At 33.3% G+C, this 19,715-nt stretch overlaps 1 long non-coding RNA gene across 2 annotated transcripts; it reads right to left on the bottom strand.

Moving 5' to 3' along the window:
- Nucleotides 1–10,611: 10,611 nt before the first annotated feature.
- LOC133780410 (uncharacterized) lies at nucleotides 10,612–14,236 on the bottom strand. 2 transcript variants are annotated; one of them, XR_009869293.1, is made up of 4 exons: nucleotides 14,114–14,236; nucleotides 13,938–14,004; nucleotides 11,837–11,877; nucleotides 10,612–11,115 (listed from the first exon to the last, which is right to left on the bottom strand). It is a non-coding gene; the product is annotated as an uncharacterized LOC133780410 (long non-coding RNA). The 2 variants fall into 2 exon arrangements; XR_009869294.1 differs by lacking the exon at nucleotides 10,612–11,115 and adding an exon at nucleotides 11,139–11,613.
- Between the last annotated feature and the right edge of the window lie 5,479 nt (nucleotides 14,237–19,715).

Genomic DNA, 19,715 nt, shown 5'->3' with positions numbered 1-19,715 from the left:
GTTTTGGTAGACTGGTCAGAAAAAAGTTGACCCCATTTTTATATTCGACGGATAACCTATTCGTTTACGTCCATTTTTATCCATATCATCTCCTATGTCTATGAAAAATTAAACAAAAAAAAAAACTAAATAAGCAAATGAAAAATTGGGCAACATTTCCCCTATATTAGTAACCTAACCATCTGTCAATCTAATAAAATCTAATCGAATAAGCATAACACAATACAAATATAATAATAAAATACATAATTGTAGACAAAATCGAGCAGCATTTCCCCTATAATAGTGATCTAACCATCTGTGAACAACAAGTCAAACAATTCAAACAACACACAATAAGTTTCTTCCTCATAGCTCCGTAGCACACAAACAAATTTTCCAGAACCTACTTCACTAAAACACACAGTTCTCAACCTTCTGTTATCACTGAAACACACAATTTTAATCTCAGAACCTACTTCAATATGGATGAATATTTAAGATATTTAAACTCCTCTAGCAAAAGTTTAATAATACTAAAACAAGAAAGAAGATAAAGTATGTACCACTTGCAATTAATAGTCCTTGCTAGCAAATTTACTTCACTTTCCAAAGAGCGCATTTTGCTATTAAATTCACAACCTACAAAACTAAATTAAGTAATAAATAAAATATTACTAAACAAATTTCACTAAATAATTAGATTAACAATAACTTATTATTGAAATTTTAGAAACTTAAAAACCTCAAATGTGTGCTTGAAATCGAAAATTTGAGACTAAAATCTCATAAAAATCTCTGTTAAAACCACAACTTAAAAATTTAAATTAATTAGTTAATAAAAGATTACTAAATCAATAAAATAACATAACTATATATAAATAACCTACTTAAATTTTAATAAAGATTACAAATATATATAATTTTCTAATTAAATAATAATATAAATTAAAAAAAATTATAAACATTATAAACTTGAATTACTATTTGTATGTAAAATTAAAATTAAATTATTTTTCTTATTTTAGATAATTATTTAATATATTTTAGCAAAATATATTTACATATATATACTTAACAAACATGAAAAATTAATTAAAAAATGTATAATTTTCGGATTAAATAGTAATAAAATTTTTAAAATAGTAAATAATGTGGTATCATCTTAAACTTAAACAATATAGTGTCTCAAATATACATAAAAATTATTTTTTATACTTTAAACTAATATTTCTAATAAAACCCACAAATCATATAAAAAAAATGCACAAACATAACTTTTTCTACCATTATAACTATAATACATTGTTTAATCTTGAAATCCTACCTCAAATATGCTTTAAATCCACTTTGTTGAGCCAAAAATCACCCAAAACTGCAACTCATAAACTCTAAAATCCCAATATCAATTCCTTAATAACTAGAGACAATAACCATGAAAATTATCCTAACTATTATACAACACTTATAAATAATAAAAACTTACCTCAAATGAGATTTTATAGCCTAAAATCGGCCAAAATTATCAAAAAATGGCCCTGAAATCGCCTAGAAAATCGCCCTTCTCCGCTTCTGGTTCGTGTGTTCGGGGAAGAAGAAAGAAATGTTGAATATATATATTAGGCCAAACATTTAACGTCTCCCCTGGGAAGACGTGCCAGACATCTAACGTCTCCCCTGGGGAGACGTCAGATGCTCTTACATGTCTGATATTTTATAAATAAATAATTTTATATTCATATTTTTAAATTAACGTCTCCCACCACTTTTAATGACTTAACTCGGTATTCATCAACAAGAACTTTTAATTACTTACACCATTAGACTTTAAATATCCCTGAATACTTTTAATGACTTACAGGTGTAAGTCATTATAGAGAGTCATTAAAAGTGAACATTATTGTTGTGTTGGAATATTGTATTATTATCATTATTCATTGTTGATTTGCAAAGAGTAAAGCCATATATTCCCAAAAATCAAAAACTCTATTTCTAATTAATTTTTTGTGTTTTGTATTATCAACAATGAGGGAAATTGGTTCATCTTCTACAATCTTCAAATCCTTGTTTCAAGATTTGGTTTGTGTTGGACACATAACCATGAAATATCAAAGAAAGTTCTATTTGGAAATGTTCTACATGAATGTGGATATGGGTACAAAGTCTTCATCAAGTTCCTTATTTCTAAATGTGTAGATTTCAAGCATTTGATTGTAACATCTTGTATTTTTGGGTACCTTAAAACGACTCGAGTCGGGATTTTTGTCCCCGAGTTAAGAATATTATTTTAAATAATATTATATTTGTTTAGAAATTATTCTATGAGTTATTGCTATAGCCAAATTATGAATTTTTTTGTTTAAAAGTCAAGCTAAGACTTTCGACCCTAGACCGACACAAAAACCCTGATCGGGTAAAAATCTCAGAAAATAAAATGAAAAACTATGGAAAATATATTTTGGGCATAAAATACATTCATAAAAATTAAATTTTGGTCAAAAATAATAAACCTAAGAGAAAATGGAAATTTTAGGTCATTTTGTGTTAACTGCTTAATTTTACCGAAATGAGGAATTTTATTCCATGAATGGATCTTAGGTTAAATTTTATTGTGTGATTAATTAAATAAAATGTGAGAGACATTTAATTTTATTAATTAATGTTAAGTTTTGTGATTTAATACTTAATAAGAGTGAAAAAGGTATCAAAAGTCAATTTAGACTTTCTTCTCATGAATTAATTATTCACCTTTAAAAAAATAAAAAAATAATAAAAATATATAAAACATAGATAGAATGAAAAGGGTGGCCAGCCATGTGGATTTGTAGAGTTGTGTGAACTCAATTTTATTAAGTTTAAATCCCATTTAATTAAGAAGTCAAGTGGGCAAGTGGGTAGAAAAGCACTCAAGTGTTTTGTGATATTTTGAAGAGTTTTGTGAGCAATTCTAACCCTAAGAACCAACCACTCTCCCTCTCTCATTCACTATCATATTTTTTGAAAACTCTCTCAAATTTTTCTCTCAATATTCAACCTCAAGAACACCAAGGAAACTTGGAGGCTTAGTCTTGGTCTAGGAAGGGTTTTCCCTAAGGCAAAGTTTTATTAATCTAGACTTTTGTCAAGTTTTAATCATAGAGTTTCAAATATATAATTAACTATGATGTTTGGGGGAAGTTGGTTAGGGTTTTTGAAAGGTTTTGAAGGAGCCGAAGCTAGTAGGAAGAACCACACCTTAAGCAAGAACACCAAAGAGGTAAGAAGTTTACTTTTTATGATTTTGTTGTAGGGTTTTTAGTTTTAAGCATTATTTTGTATATTTAATGCTTAAATTTTATTTTTGGTGATGGAATAAGGTTATGGTAGTTGTTTTATAATTTTTATGATGCCTGTGTATTGATTTTTTGAAAATAGGAACCAAAACCCCCAAGGGTTTTGTAGGAAACCCTAAAACAAATCATGTTTTGAGCTGTGACTTCCAAGGGGTCAAGTAGCCACTGTATATTGATTTTTGTAAAATTAAATTATTCTGTGATGTTGTTGAGATTGAGTGCATAAAATTGAGCTTTTGAAACACTAAAAAATGTTTAGAAATAAGTAAGTTATGCTATTTCAAAGTTTAGGTAAAAAAAAAACTATTTTTTCGTATTCTTATTTTTGGAACCAAGTTTGGACAGCCACCGTATAGGGCAAATGAACCCAGTTTTTTATAAACTTTTATGGACATATTTTTGGCATAACCTAGTATTCCACTGTAAAATTTGGTAAGAAAATATTGAACGGTTCGAAAGTTATTAACTGTTAAAGTTTGGAAAAAATAATGACTTGAAAATAAGGTCATTTTTACCTATTGTTGGGAAATGATTTAACCAATAACAAACGCTCATTTTTACCTAAGATTTTACAAAGACCTAAATGGCATACCAAAAATGGAATTGGGAAATTTTGGTAACAATTGGGTAAGTAAATTTCAAGTTATGAACTAACGAATTATATAGTTAAAAATGTGAAAAATATGCTTTTCACACTTAGTGTAAAAATGAGATTTTTGAACTTAAGGTAAAAAGTAAAATTTTGCTTATTTCAAGATATAAATTGGTAAGTCTTGAAAACATATTTTCACTAAAATTACCACTTTGAGTTTAGTGTGAATTATTTTTATTAAAGAATTTTTATTCTTTTTAGAAATAAAAGATTTAATTTATTAAAAGTTAATAAATTAAAAGAGGATTTAAAACCCTATATTTTGAGAAAATAATTAAATAAATTGTTTTTATAGTAAGTAAAATTGATTAATTAATTTTGGAAAATTAACTAGTCAAGATGGGAAATTTTTAACAGTTTTCCTAATTAAGACAAATTAGGAAATTTTCTTAAAACGGTTTTTAGAGATTAAAACCTTAAGAAAAATAAAAGGGAAAAATTAAGAGTTTATTTTCTTTAAAAATAATTAAGAAGTTTATTAGTACTTTCTGGATATAATACCGGCTAAAATGTTACATATTTTAACCGACTTGTCGAAAGTGCGGGTTAATAGCGATACCTTGAAAGAATAAGATTTTTAGTGGATTGTGAGAAAATACCATTGTGATACCCGAGCCTAGGTATCGAGACCTTAGGATAGGTCTCCTCGAGAATTAGAGTGTAGTCTCAAATATTTTTATATGAATTTCCTTAATGGGTTTAAAACTAAATAAGGATCATAAATCCTTACAAATGATTTTGAAAATGACCAAACTGCCAAAAATAATAATAATGAATTATGTGCCATAATTAATCCGAGTATACTATATGGATAACTACAGTATTGGCTAAGCGTAACTGGATTGAACGTTGGAGGGTGAAAACCTGTTGAGCACTAAGGACTCCAAGTAAGTCAACTTATATTGTATGGCTACAACTTGAAATGATTATTGTCTTGTATGTTAGTGTAGGGATACATGCACATATATAGACTGTCATAGAAAGTTGCTTAGAGACGTTAGTATAGTGAGTGCTAATTTAGAAAATATGAACGGTAGATATCCTTCATATCCTAGACAACTGATCCCCGTCACACTGCTTGATTTCATTATGTCCGGCTCATTACCATGACGAGTGGCTAAGAGGTGAGGATTAGCTGGTTAAACCTAGGGGTGCCAAAACAAATGGGACATAGGAGCCCTCATGCTCACTTAATCTGTGAACGGTTAGAACCCGAGCAAGTGCTCTGATAAGTTATTCCCGGATAGCAGCCGTGAATATTGGCCATTCAGTGCGAGTGCCTAGAGATACTAGGGGTTGCCAGATTGAGTGAGGCTGAATACCCTAGGGGCAACTGATCACCAACACCACTGATTAGCATTGAAGTCTCTGTAAAACTGTGTAAAGTCGATTTCACTATTGGATAAGTAGTGATGCCCTAGGTAACGCGATAGTTACCCTTGATGGAGATATTTATTGGCTAGATCTTAGTGTTGAGAGTCAGTTCTCTCTTACAGATTAGTAATTATGTTGGAGGGTGCGTTACGGCTGAATTGTTGGAAATTGTCGAGCGTTGGTCTCGAATTATATTATGATATGATACATCTACTTGCTCCGGGATTTTTTGAGTGCAAGGATATATTTGTTGATAAGATATAGTTGTGAAATAATATATCTGCTTGCTCTGGGATTTTCTGAGTGTAGGGATATAATTGTTGATAAGAATTAGTTGCGATATAATATATCTGATTGTTCTGGGATTTTCTGAGTGCAGGATTTTATCTGTTTATAGGTAATAATTTTTCATTGGTTATCAGGAATGACCATAAGTTTGCCAGGACGCTTTGCATTCTTGAAATTGATTGTGTAGGGTCCGGATGGATTCGGAACCCTAATCCTCTACATGCTTTTGTTTGAAGGTTGAACTTACTAAGCGTTTTCGCTTACCTAGTTGCTTCATGTTGTAGGTAAGAGCAAGGGCAAGGCAGAGCAGTGAGCGCTAGAGTCTACCTTGCAAATGTACATGTGGACCGACCTTTTGGGAAGCCGTTTTATTTTTGGAAATGTTGTGTAATTTTCCTAAACTAGGCTCACTGTACTCTTTATAAAATATGTTTGTAACTAAATGTTAAGTATGGCCATACGACTTTTTAAAAAGTTTTTTTTATACGAGTTTTTGAGACATTTCGTTAAATGAAAACATTTATATTTCTACATTATCGAGTCTTGAAAATCTGGGTCGTTACATGAATGAAATGTGTTTGCTGCCATATTTTTGTGTGTTTGAGACCATTGTTTATACTAACAGTATAATGGTGAATGTGAATAAACAATTCAAGGGCTATTGTTGTACTTGTTTTGTTTGGAAAGTTATTAATAATCATGTGATATATGGTAATTGTAAAATTAACCAGAATAAGATTAGGGTTAAGGCAATTGATGTTGAGATCATTGCACTTTTAAATGAATTTAATTTGGTCACTTTAATTGATGGTGAGATCCTTATGACTTTGATTAAATTTAATGAATTTAATGAGGAATGCATTGTAACAATAATTGAGAATAATGCATTCGATGAGGAATTTATGATAACCATAGAAAGAATTGACATGATTCATACATGTACTCATGAGACTAATGTAACCTTAAGAGAAGGTGAACATGTCAATGCAATTGATGTTGAGAACATTGCAAAAGAAAGTGAAGATACTAAGGTCAATACATTTGATGTTGAGATCATTGCAAACCTAAGTAAAGATACCAAGGCCAGTGCATTTTATGTGCAAGGAAGGTGATATGATACTTGTGTCACCATTCATACAACCTATGATAAAAATCTTTTCAAAACATTTGAAAGTGGAAAGGTTGGACTTGAAGTCCAAATGGGAAATGAAAAGAAATCCAAGGTACTTGGAAGGGGTTGCATTGATGTGTTCTTCACTAAAGAAGAGAAAGTGACCCTAATTAATGATTTCTATGTTCTCAATATGATTAGAAACATTATGAGTGGAATTCTATTGAGTAAATATGGTATCAAAATGTATTTTGAATTCGGTAAACTCACTTTGACTAAATTGGACACTTTTGTGGGAAAGGGTTATACATGTGATGGAATGATCAAACTTTGTGCTTTTGATAGTGACAATAATGATATGGCATCTAAATATTGCAATGTGATTAATTCTAATTCTATTAATTGTGGCATAATAGACTTGCTCATATAGGTTATAGCACAATTAAAAGAGTTGCTGAAATATTAAGGCATATAGGCTATCAGGCTTGGAGTTGAATGGGATAATTGAATCTAATGAACTGGAGATCTTTGAGAATATGTTATATTGTGATAGCAACTCTCAAGAACCCACGGGTGTTGGAGAATCTCTGATAGAGAAAGATCCAAAGGTTGAAGAACAACCTATATTGCCTTGGGATCAATTGAGAAATGTTCTCAAGTAGAGATACTCTATGAAAGACATGAAGAAGTCACATGGAAATTTCCTATGATTCTTCAAGTTGAGGATGATGCCAAAACCTACCACGAAGCAATGTCTTCATAAGACTATGTTTTTTGAAAGGAGGCAATAAATGATGAGATAGATTCAATTATGTAAAACCACATATGGGAATTTGTAGAACTTTCACAAGGTTAAAAATCAATTGGGTGCAAGTGGGTATTTCAGAGGAAATATCACACCGATGGCACATAGAATCCTTCAAAGCTAAATAAGTTGATTACTTTGACACGTATACACCAGTCACTAGGACAACCACAAAAAGAGTTTTATTTGCCTTATCATCAATATATGAACATTATGTTCATCAAATGGATGTCAAAACGACATTCCTAAATGGAGATCTCGATGAGGAGATTTATATGGAACAACCGAAGGGTTTTGTTGTAAGGAGAAATGAACATAAAATGTGTAGGATTGTTAAATCACTATATGGTTTAAAACAACCATCAAAACAATGGCAAGAGAAGTTTGATAAACCTATTGTTTCGGATGGGTGTAGACACAATAATGGACAAGTGTTTGTACTCTAAGACTTGTGATGGCTATGTCATATTGATGTGTTTATATATTGATGATTGTTGATTTTGAGTAATGAGATGAGAGGCATATCGGAAATGAAGAGGTTTCTGTCTTCCACTTTTTAAATGAAGGACCTTTGAGAGGTCAATGCCTTCTTTGGTATAAAAGTGAGAAGAAATAGTGGGGGTTATGCCTTAAGCCAAGCACACTTTATTGAGAAAGTGCTTGACAAGTTTAGTAATCTCAAAATCAAAGAGGCGAATACACCATTTTATTCAAGCATAAAGCTTGAAAAGAATAATGGTAGAGCGGTTAGTAAACTAAGTGGGTTTACTAGCAATCCAAGCATGGAACATTGAAAAGTGATTGAGATAGTTCTAGGGTACCTTAAAAGGACCAAGCAGCTAGGCCTCCAATATTCAATGTTCCCGAAGACACTTCTAGGATAATCCGATGTGATTTGGATATTAAGTGTAGGAGATAATCTCTTCACAAGTGATTGGGTGCTTATGCTCGGAGGAGGAGTAGTTTCATGGGGTTCTATGAAACAAAAATGTATTTCACACTCAACCATGGAGCCCAAATTTATAGCTCTAGTGGCAACTAGAAAAGTTGCTTAGGGATCTTATGTTGGAGATCCCAATTCCCACAGATGCGGTATCGACAATCTCGATACTTTGTCATAGTCAAGCCACATTGGCTAGAGCATATAATGGCGTATATTATGGGAAGTCTAGACATATAAGTCTAAGAAATGAGTATGTGAGACATTTTATTCAAGGAGGAATCCTATCAATCTCATATGTTATGACAAGCGAGAACTTAGCAGAGCCATTTACAAAACCTCTTGCGAAGAGGTTAGTAAGTTCTACTTTAAAAGGGATGGGACTAAAACTCCTAGAATAATATATTAACCAATGATGGCATCCCAACTCCAAACTCGTGAACATCAAGGGCAAGAGTTCAATGGGTAATAACAAGTTATTGGGTTAATTATTTCAACACTAACAAAATCATGAGTTCCATGCAAGGTTGGTCATTGTTGGTTGCTAACGAGTGAGGGTTAAGCCTAAGGCTTTTAATGAAGTTCACTTGTGTGCAACAAGTATCTCTAAAGGTAGCAAAGATGTTGTAAGAACTTCACCTATGTGAACTTAGAGGTGGTGTCGCCTCTCATGGAAATTGGAGTTACTCCCCAAAAAGTTTATAAATTGATGAGCACATGGCCATAAGAATGCTAAGCAAGAAAAGTGGTAAAATGAATGGTCTAGTGGAGGTGTGAGTGGTATTACTTGTTTTATCATTAAGGAGTACTTGATTCAATCTTTAAGACACCAATGACTTTGATAAGGCTTTGTAATACTTTCACTAAGATAAAGTTCAAATCGAAAGATACTTTATTTTATGCACCAAAATTGTTAAGCTAAGAATAGAAGATTATATTTAACCAATTGGGGGACTATTGAGATTGGTTAAATATAATGGCTAAGATGTTTACACGTTGAGGTGCAAAACACGTAACGATTTTCACTTAAAGATAAATGAACATGGGATTGTGTAGAAGGCATCTAAAAGTGACTTTTATGTGTCTAAAGTGATACAATGAGGTATCCAAACATTCCCAAAAGGTTTGGCAGCATTTGGAGCAATTTTAGGACCATTGGAGGGGTCAAAAATAAAAGAGGGTGGCGATGCGTCGCCCCTAAATTGGTGTAGCATTGCTAAAAAGCAAAGGGGTTCAAAAGCCGTAGCAGACGATGCATCACCTACTTGTGGGCGATGTATCGCCTGTTAGACGATACATCACCTACATGTAGGTGATACATCACTTGGGCGGTTTTTAGGGTCATGCAGTTTATGTAAAATGCTCCAAATGATGTGTTTTAAATGCTCTAAAACTATTGGTTAGACTAATGATGATACCTACTCTATATATATGGGTTATTAGAGTTGAAAATTCTTGATCACACTTTCAAAAACTCTCTCTCTAACCTCATTCTCTCTCTAGCTTTCTATGACCTATGTTTTCTCTAAGAAACTCATCAAATTTTGCTTGACTTCCATGAGTTTTAAGGCTTGTTCAATCCTAAATACCATTCTACATAGTTGAAGCATCATGAAATTTGGAAGACTAGGAATAGAGATTTTGGACAACAATATTATTATTGTGTATAAGCCTTAGAAGTTCCCCATGTTTGAAGATTCAAGTTGCTCAATACAAAGGTTGTATCTCTCTAACCCTAATCTTGTATTTTGTAATTCTATTATGTTTTTCACTGTTAGTATTCATGATTAAAAGTTTCTAATTTCATCTTATCATCATTTAATCATTTAGATCTTTATATTCAAGATTAACATTCATATCATGAACATGTTTATTTGATTATCAAGAATTGTATTCCTACTTTGAATTGGAATCTTGATCAACATATAGGGTTTGGAATATTGTATTATTATCATTATTCATTTTTTATTTGCAAAGAGTAAAGCCATATATTCCCAACAAAAATGTTGGGGTTAAATGCAACCTTGACACTCCACATGCTGTGAGGCCTAACACATGGGCGAACAATACTTGTAGTCCTTTAAAAACTGATGGGGAAAATAGGTGTAACGAGAATCTAAAAAATGCATACAAGAGATTGGAGGCGCAGTTTATTGTTATGCAAGAAGACATGAGAAGGCAGGTAGAGGAGTTAAGAGAACTAAGGCAATTGAGGTAGCATCTAGCTCAGCCAGCTTCAGTAATCAGAGACATACAACAACCTATAAAACCAATTGCATATATTCCTGTAAAATGCCCATAACTAGTACTTAATAAGACATTCACATTTTCGTTGGTTTATAGAAGAAAAGCCACTTATTATAAAGGTATCAGTGGGGTCTTGCTTCAAACATGCAAGTTGGGCCCAATAGTTTTTAAAAGAAAATATCATTTTTTTATGCAAAGTTCTAAAACAACCAATAATTCAAGTCCCACTGATAAGTTTAAAAAGGTCTCATTAAACATAACAGTATTAAATAAAATGGCATTTTTAATTGATTATTTTTCGTCCATAGGATGCCCCCACGCCATACACACCACGATGATAGAACTCCTAACATCACCATGTGTGCCATAGAGAAACCTATTTGCTACCTGGAAGGGAAAGTAAGGGGGTGATCTAAAAGGCCAGTAAGGAAGTACAAACAATAAACAAGTAAGATACAACAAATCATAAACACCTTCATTCATCTTTAAACATCATGGAATCATCGTCATAATGGCGTCAATATCATAAACATAAACATATTCACATCAACATTAACATCATCATTGTATCATAAGCATCATAAGATCACCATAACATAAACATCATAGCATCATTATAACAAAACGTCATAACATCATCATAACATAACAAAACATTATAACATAATCATAAACATCACAAAACATCATAACATAATCATAAACAATTCCTTGTGAACATGGCCCGCTAACTTGTCCATGCCACCCTTTGAGGTAAACAAGAGTCTCTGGTCCTTGAATAAGCTCGGCGCGTCCGCCCTTGGAGTTACGTTTTTATATCCTTAGTAACTCGGGTTACGTCTTCATATCCTTAGCAACCCATTTTGATGTGTCACATTCATCACTCTAACATCCATTACATAAAACTCGGTTACGTCTTCATATCATTAGTAACCTCTTTATTTGATGTGTCGCATTCATCACGCTAACATCCATTCATATCATACAACATTCATACAAGCCAACGTATCATCACATTATAGCATTCATAATTCTTAACATTTTCATTCACACAATAGTCTTACCATTCATAGTATAAACAATCATAAATTCTATCTAACTTCCTTACCTCAGGTCCAAGCTAAGTAAAACCACAACTTCTCAACGAGCCTATACCATAATCAAAACGACATTCCTTAGCTTCACATAATTACTATTTTGCCCTCTCATATAACTCATGTGTGCATGGGCCATGCACACATGGTAGGAGTTACACACAACATACAAATATGCTTAATTACACATAAGGTCATAAAAGAATAATGCTCATTCTACCTATATTGCATGCATGATCTTTCTATAAAAACTACATGGTTGCATAATAGACATAATTTTGGACGTAAAAGTGAATTTGCATGTAACATGCGTACGTGGGAACGTTGCGTAAATGTGGCGTTTAAAATGATAATTACATGCGTCTTACTTCTATCGTTTTAAAATTACTAGGTTGATTAAATCTCCCAAGACGTTCTTTTTATTTAATAAAAACAATTTCATTTAACCATTAAAAATATATAAAAGACCCATTTATTATTTTTAAATTACAAAGAAAATCAAAGGCATTGGAAATTATTTTAAAAAGAAAATACTTATGATTATCATGTCTCCTTAGAAAATAACAATTTAATTTAAGTTAAGAGAATTTCATAATTTGATGTGAGAAAAATTTTAAGTGTATGAAAAATATATTTTGTTTGAATTATTTTTAATACTTAATTTTATGTAACACAAATTCATATGTAAAAATTAAATAACTATTTAAAACTTTTTATACTAAACTTTCAGCCATTATTTAAAAATCACAAGTGAATTAAATCCAATATTTTTCTTAATCAAATTAAAGAAAATCATAACTTATAAAATAACCACTCATATTATATTAAAAACATCACTTTTAAATTTTACCATTGTTTAGGTTATTTATTTATTTCAAAATACCAATCAAATTCCTTTTATTGAAACACACTTGACATTTTTAAATAAAAATTCCAGCAATCAAATTTTTCATAAAAATCACCATCCTTATTTTAAAACTCATATTTTCTAAAAAATATAACAAAAAATCTGTAGGTAATTATTTGTGCAAAAACATCATTTTAATTGTGAATTAAAACACCATTTTATTTTCACAAACACCACTTATCATTAGAGTCATTCTTATGCACACATATCCTTATTTCATCAATCTTTTCACCATTTATTCACAAAATTAGCAAGCATAAATCACCATGAATTTTATCTTTTACCTCATGCCTCATAAAATTCATACAAGATCATTCATGTTTCATAAACACAATAATTCACAAATCCTAACATGCTCTTATTATACAAATAATTCAAATAACATAACTAACACATATTCATATACAACCTTATAAAACCTTATTATTTTTTTCTAATGAGTTCATGCATACAACCCAACAAAATAATAAAACATGCATGAATAACATAAGACAAATCTTCATATATGCCTTTATATTAAACCTAACACGTTCCTATTATTTTTCATGCATACCATAATATATTGATACATTATGGTATGTATCAATATATTCATATACAACCTTATAAAACCTTATTATTTTTTTCTAATGAGTTCATGCATACAACCCAACAAAATAATAATACAACATGCATGAATAACATAACACAAATCTTCATATATGCCTTTATATTAAACCTAACATGTTCCTATTATTTTTCATGCATACCATAATATATTGATACATAATCTCATATACACCCTATCATGTTTCTAGATTCACAATTGATTGTAAAACATATAGAAAAAACAATCAAGCTTGAACATCACCCCTAGGCCGAAACACCTAGGATACCCAACAAGAATTTACACAAAATCCTCATCTATATGCACATGAAACCTAGCATGTTTCTAACATGTATGAGACACAAGAAAATCAAACAACCCAATATGCCCAAACCCCATAGGCCGAAACATACATACTTAAAATCATAGAATATCATCAACATCATATTTCAGTAATCATCTCATTACACATATTATGAACACACAACAATAAAAATCAAACCAACACCATAAACCCCTACCCACGCCTAGATCAATCTCCCATGCATCTACATATTGAAAAATATCCACAAATCCAATAACTCAAGAGAACACCATAGCATTAGGGGTAGAGAATCAATACCTCTCTTGATTGTAAAATCAAGAACACAACTTGATCAAAACCCAAGTGATAGTCACCCTTGAATACCCTAGGGTTTTTGAAACCCATGAAGAAGAAGAACATAGAAAAAGACTTAAGATAATGAGGAAGATAAACCTAAATCTTAAAACAACAAGGAATCATAAGAAAAACTATACCTAAGACCTCCTCCTTCTTCTTCCTTTCTTCTCCTCCTTCTCTCTCTCTCCTTCTCTCTAATTTCGGCTGCCACAAGCAAAAGAATGCCAAGGCTTCCATACTCTCTAAATTAGGATAAGGGTTTATAGCCTCTAGTGACCTAACCTTAAGAAAAGGACTCATGTGTGAAAAGCCAAAATCCTATCCCATAATTTAAGCTAAATCCCATCATTTCCTCTCCTTACACCTCACCTAAACCCTTATCCTAATGTGAACCACATAAAAAATAAACCTTGTCATCTTTTCCTACAAGATGACAACTTATATTTCTTTTCTTTCCATAATTAAAAGGAAAAATGCTCAAGACTCACATTAGGTCTAGATTCATACGACCCTTTCCTTTTCTATAATGGGAACAATAACTAAATAAATTAATAAAAGAAAAATAGAACACATTCACACACACACACACACACATTTCGGCACACACTTGAAATAAAAAAAATAACCTATTTTAATCACATCAATTGTCACACTTATTTAAAATGTAACACTAATAGTAAAATAAACAAGTTACACAATTATTCACATATTAAAAATAAATAATCAAACAAACAATTAACAAATTTAAATTCAAAAAGATTATACGAAACTATTCTAACAATTTAATTAGATTAACAACAACTAATTCAAATAATCAACTTTTAAATAAAATAATTCACCACACTTAACAGTTAAATAAAATAAAGCACAAAATTTTAATAAACTAAAAAAAAAAAATTTGGTGCACTACAATATACCCTCCATAAAAGGAATTTCGTCCTGAAATTCTTTCTTACCAAATAATTTAGGGTATCTTTCTTTCTTGTCTTCCTCCAGCTCCCATGTTGCTTCTTGTTCCGTACTATTCTTCCACAGGACCTTAACTAGTGGAATCCTTTTGGATCTCAATTCCTTGATTCCCTTTTCAATAACGCTAAGGCTGTTCATCATAACTCAGGTCCTGCTTCAGCGGTAACGGCTCGTATCTCAACACATGAGAGGGGTATGACACATACCTACGCAACATCAAGATATGAAAGACATTATGTGTTTTAGCTAATACTGGGGGCAGTGCCAAACGGTACACAACCTGCCCTACTTTGTCCAAAATCTCAAATGGACCTATATATCTAGGGCTTAACTTCCCTTTCTTTCCAAAACGCATCACACCTTTCACCGGCGAGACTTTCAAGAAAACAAACTTGCCCACTGAAAACTCGATGTCCCTTCTCTTGAGGTCAACGTAGCTCTTTTGCCTACTCTGCGCAGTAAGCATCCTTTGGCGAATCTTCTCAATCGCCTCACTGGCTTCCCTAACTGATTCAAGGCCTAAAATCTGTTTCACCCCAACTTCATCCCAGTACAAAGGAGATCTACACTTACGCCCATAAAGCATCTCATAGGGAGCCATCCTGTAATGACCCAACTACTCTAGACTTTTGGACCATTAACGAAACTATACATACAAATCCTTAATAAAACTTACATTTGCGAACATACCATAACTTTATTAGAAACTTGTAGAAATAAGAGTTAATTTCATAAAATACCAAGTAAGATATGGGATCCCATTGTCTTAAAAACAAAACATAATTTAAAATAAAAGGAGTTACATAGCAAGTGCGGAAAAATACATGTAAAACCATAAAACAAGACTACATCCTCGAAAATCAAACTCTCGACTCCTTGAATCCATTCACCACCGATACACATTCCCCAAGCATCCACGAACCGTACCGTCACTATAGCTATTTTCCTGCACATATAAACAAAAAGGAATGAGCCTAATTCCCAGCAAGGAAAATCTAACACATAGTTCATATACATAAATTTCATAAGAAACATAAAAACTTAACATAACACTTATGTCATACACATACTATAATGGCCATTATTACTTGGGGTCCCATAGAATAAACAAGTCATATGCCCATGAGATTAGTGGGGTCCTACTAGCTAAGCAGGTCATATGCCCATAATCTATTTGGGGTCTTGTTAGTCATATGGGTCATATGCCCAAGCCTACAAACATACATATCATAACACTTATCATTACATAAGAAACATAAGATAACATATAAGACATATAACATATGAATTTCTATCCTATTTTCCTTACCAAAATACCGGGATAAGAGGACAGAGGTGGGACTTTGGAACACTCATAAGAACCATTAAAAAGAGTGAGTATAGAGAAGAAGAGAATTTAAAGGAATGGAAGGACTAAACCATTGAGAAAAATACTTACCAAAACCTTATGTGCAAGTTCTTAGATTTCCTAACCAAAATAAAGATTAAGGTTAGAGGCTGAGTAGAAGACTATGAGAACTTAAAATAAATAATACCAAAGAACTAAGGTGTAGAAATACCTTGAAGACTTGTAGACCAATCTAAACCTCAAATCGAAATACTATAGAACCTTACTTCCCAAGTGTTTGATAAGCTTATGATGATCAAGCTTATGATTTCCCCACCCAAGTGTTTACACTCTCACACTCACCTAGCAACTTGCAGCCTCTGAACTTAGAGCAAAAGATGAATAATGGCTGGGTACTAGGTCCTATTTGTAGAGTTTAGGAATGAAGGGATCTTAATTTCACTTGAATAAAAATAATAGCTTTTTAGGTGAAAATAATTTGAATAATCGTTCAGCAGAGGTTGAAGACTCGTTCAAAAAGGTGCTGGACTTATCAAGAGGTTGAATGGCTGAATGGAAAAAGAATTCAAAAACTTTCAAAATAAGCTGAGAGGGGCGATATATCGCCCCCTGTAGGCGATATATCGCCTAGGCCAGTATGCCCGAGGCAGTCGTGCATCGTTTCGTGTTTTCCGTATCTACGTGCTGCGATATATCGCCCCCTATAGCTGCGATATATCGGCACACACTGATTATTTAAACACGAAATTTCACATTTTTAGCTAAGTTTGAATGGAGTAAACAGCCTTGACTAAGCCCTTAAACGTATTCAAAGCTGCTGACTGACCTTAGAGCATTCAAACTTTACCCTTATTAAATTTAATCCTCAAAATACTTATTCCTTAATCACCCATTCATAACATGTGCTTAAAATCCTATTGGTTCTTATCTAAACCTTATAGTATAATAAATATTAACCTTAAGATCAGCCATATTAATCAAACCTTAGGTTAACATTAATATTCTTAAACTATAGGTTAATCTTAGAAAATCTACAAGTACTACTATGAGTGTCCAAATAAATCCCGGTCTGAACCAAAAATCCACAGTTACAAAGATAATACTATAGATACTATAATACTACTATCTAACTAGCTAAGTAAAGTTCTTGGACTCTACACATCCCAATAGTAGATTGGTAACTGTTATTATACGAGAACTCCATTAGGGGTAGATATTGGTTCCAAGACTCAGAAAAGTCCAAAGCCCAGCACGTCAACATGTCTTCTAAAATCTGAATGGTCCTCTCAGACTGGCCATCGGTCTGAGGATGAAATGCAGTGCTAAACTTTAGTCTTGATCCCATAGCTCTTTGTAGCCCTTTCCAAAAGTTCTATGTGAAAAATGACCCACGATAAGAAATTATCGACTTTGGCACCCCATGAAGTCTCACTATCTCACTAACATACAAGTCAGCATATTGATCCGCCGAGTATGTGGTCTTGACTGGTAGAAAATGGGCAGACTTAGTGAGTCTATCTACTATCACCCATACTGAGTCATGCTGCTTGGTGGTTCCAGGCAACCCTACCACAAAATCCATTGTTATATCCTCCCATTTCCATTCAAGAATACAGAGCGGTTGTAGCAACCCTATTGGCCTCTGGTGTTCCGCTTTGACTTGCTGGCATGTCAAACATCTAGCAACAAACTCAGGAATGTCCCTCTTCATTCCATGCCACCAATATAATGCCTTGAGATCTTGGTACATTCTCGTGGACCCTGGGTGCAAGGAATAAGGTGTTGTGTGCGCTTCTTTCATAATACTTTTCATAATTTCAGCATTGTCAGGCACGCAAATCCTATCATTCTATCTCTGCAATTCACCATTAGACATTGTGAAATCGCTGCTACCACCTTCTTCTACCAAAGCCTCTTGTTTCACTAAGGCTTCATCCAATTTCTGTCGTTCTCAAATTTTTTCCAATAGGGAGGATTACAATGTGAGGTTCTTTCTGGAGAGGCATCTCTATTGTATGTATTGCTGAGACACTCCCATGTCCCCACCTGCTCAAAGCATCTACAACCACGTTGGCCTTGCCTGGGTGATATAGAATCTCACAGTCATAGTCCTTTACTAATTCCAACCACCTTCGCTGCCTCATGTTCAATTCCTTTTGTGTGGTGTATATCTCACACTTGTCTCCGTATAGGTGATGTCTCCATATCTTTAGTGCAAACACTACTGCTGTCAATTCAAGGTCATGAGTGGGATACCATTGCTCATAATCCTTGAGTTGTCTAGAAGCATAAGCGACCACCTTCCCATCTTGCATCAACACGCATCCCAAGCCATTCCTTGATGCATCACAGTACACCACAAATTTCCCGCCCTCAGTGGGAACACAAAGGATAGGCGCGGAAATTAGCGTATCCTTCATGGTCTGAAAACTCTCTTCACATTTTTCTATCCATGTAAACTTCTGATGTTTGCGGATTAAGTTGGTCAATGGGGTGGCGATCTTCGAGAAACCCTCGACAAACTTCCTATAATAACCTACCAACCCTAAGAAACTCCAAACTTCTGATGCATTCTTTGGCTGGGGCCAGACTCTAATGGCCTCGATCTTCGATGGGTCTACCGCTACCCCATTCATAGAAACTATGTGCCCTATGAAAGTTACCTGTTCCAGCCAAAACTCGCATTTAGAGAACTTGGCGTACAACTGATGTTCCCGTAATCTGTTCAGAGTCAATCTCAAATACTCCTTGTGCTTCTCCTTGGTCTTCGAATAAATGAGGATATCATCAATGAACACTACTACAAACTTGTCCAAGAAATCCTTAAATACTCTATTCATCATGTCCATAAAGGCTGCTGGGGCGTTGGTAAGTCCAAAAGACATCACTAAGAATTCATAGTGCCCATAGCGTGTTCTGAAGGCCGTTTTCGGAATGTCTCCCTCTTTCACTTTCAAATGATGGTACCCGGATCGCAAATTAATCTTCGAGAATACTGAAGCCCCTTGTAGTTGATCAAAAAGGTCGTTTATCCTAGGTAAAGGATATTTATTCTAAATGGTGACCATATTGAGTTCTCGGTAATCAATGCACATTCTCATACTCCCGTCCTTCTTCTTCACAAATAGGATTGGTGCTCCCCATGGCGAATGGCTAGGTCTTATGAAGCCTTTATCGAACAACTCCTGTAGCTGATTCTTAGGTTCCTTTAACTCTGCCTGTGCCATTCGATAGGGTGCTTTAGTGATCGGTGCAGTTTTTGGTGCAAGTTCGATTACAAACTCAATTTCTCTGTCCGAGGGTAGTCCTGGTAGTTCCTCAGGAAACACCTCCCGGAACTCACAAACAATATGTACATTTTCTGGCCTTAGTTCTGACTCCTTGGACTTATCCACCACACTGGCAAGGAATGCCGAACATCC

Source organism: Humulus lupulus, chromosome 5, assembly GCF_963169125.1.
Source record: "Humulus lupulus chromosome 5, drHumLupu1.1, whole genome shotgun sequence".
Lineage (NCBI taxonomy): Eukaryota > Viridiplantae > Streptophyta > Magnoliopsida > Rosales > Cannabaceae > Humulus > Humulus lupulus.
This window is presented reverse-complemented; position numbering and strand designations above follow the sequence as displayed.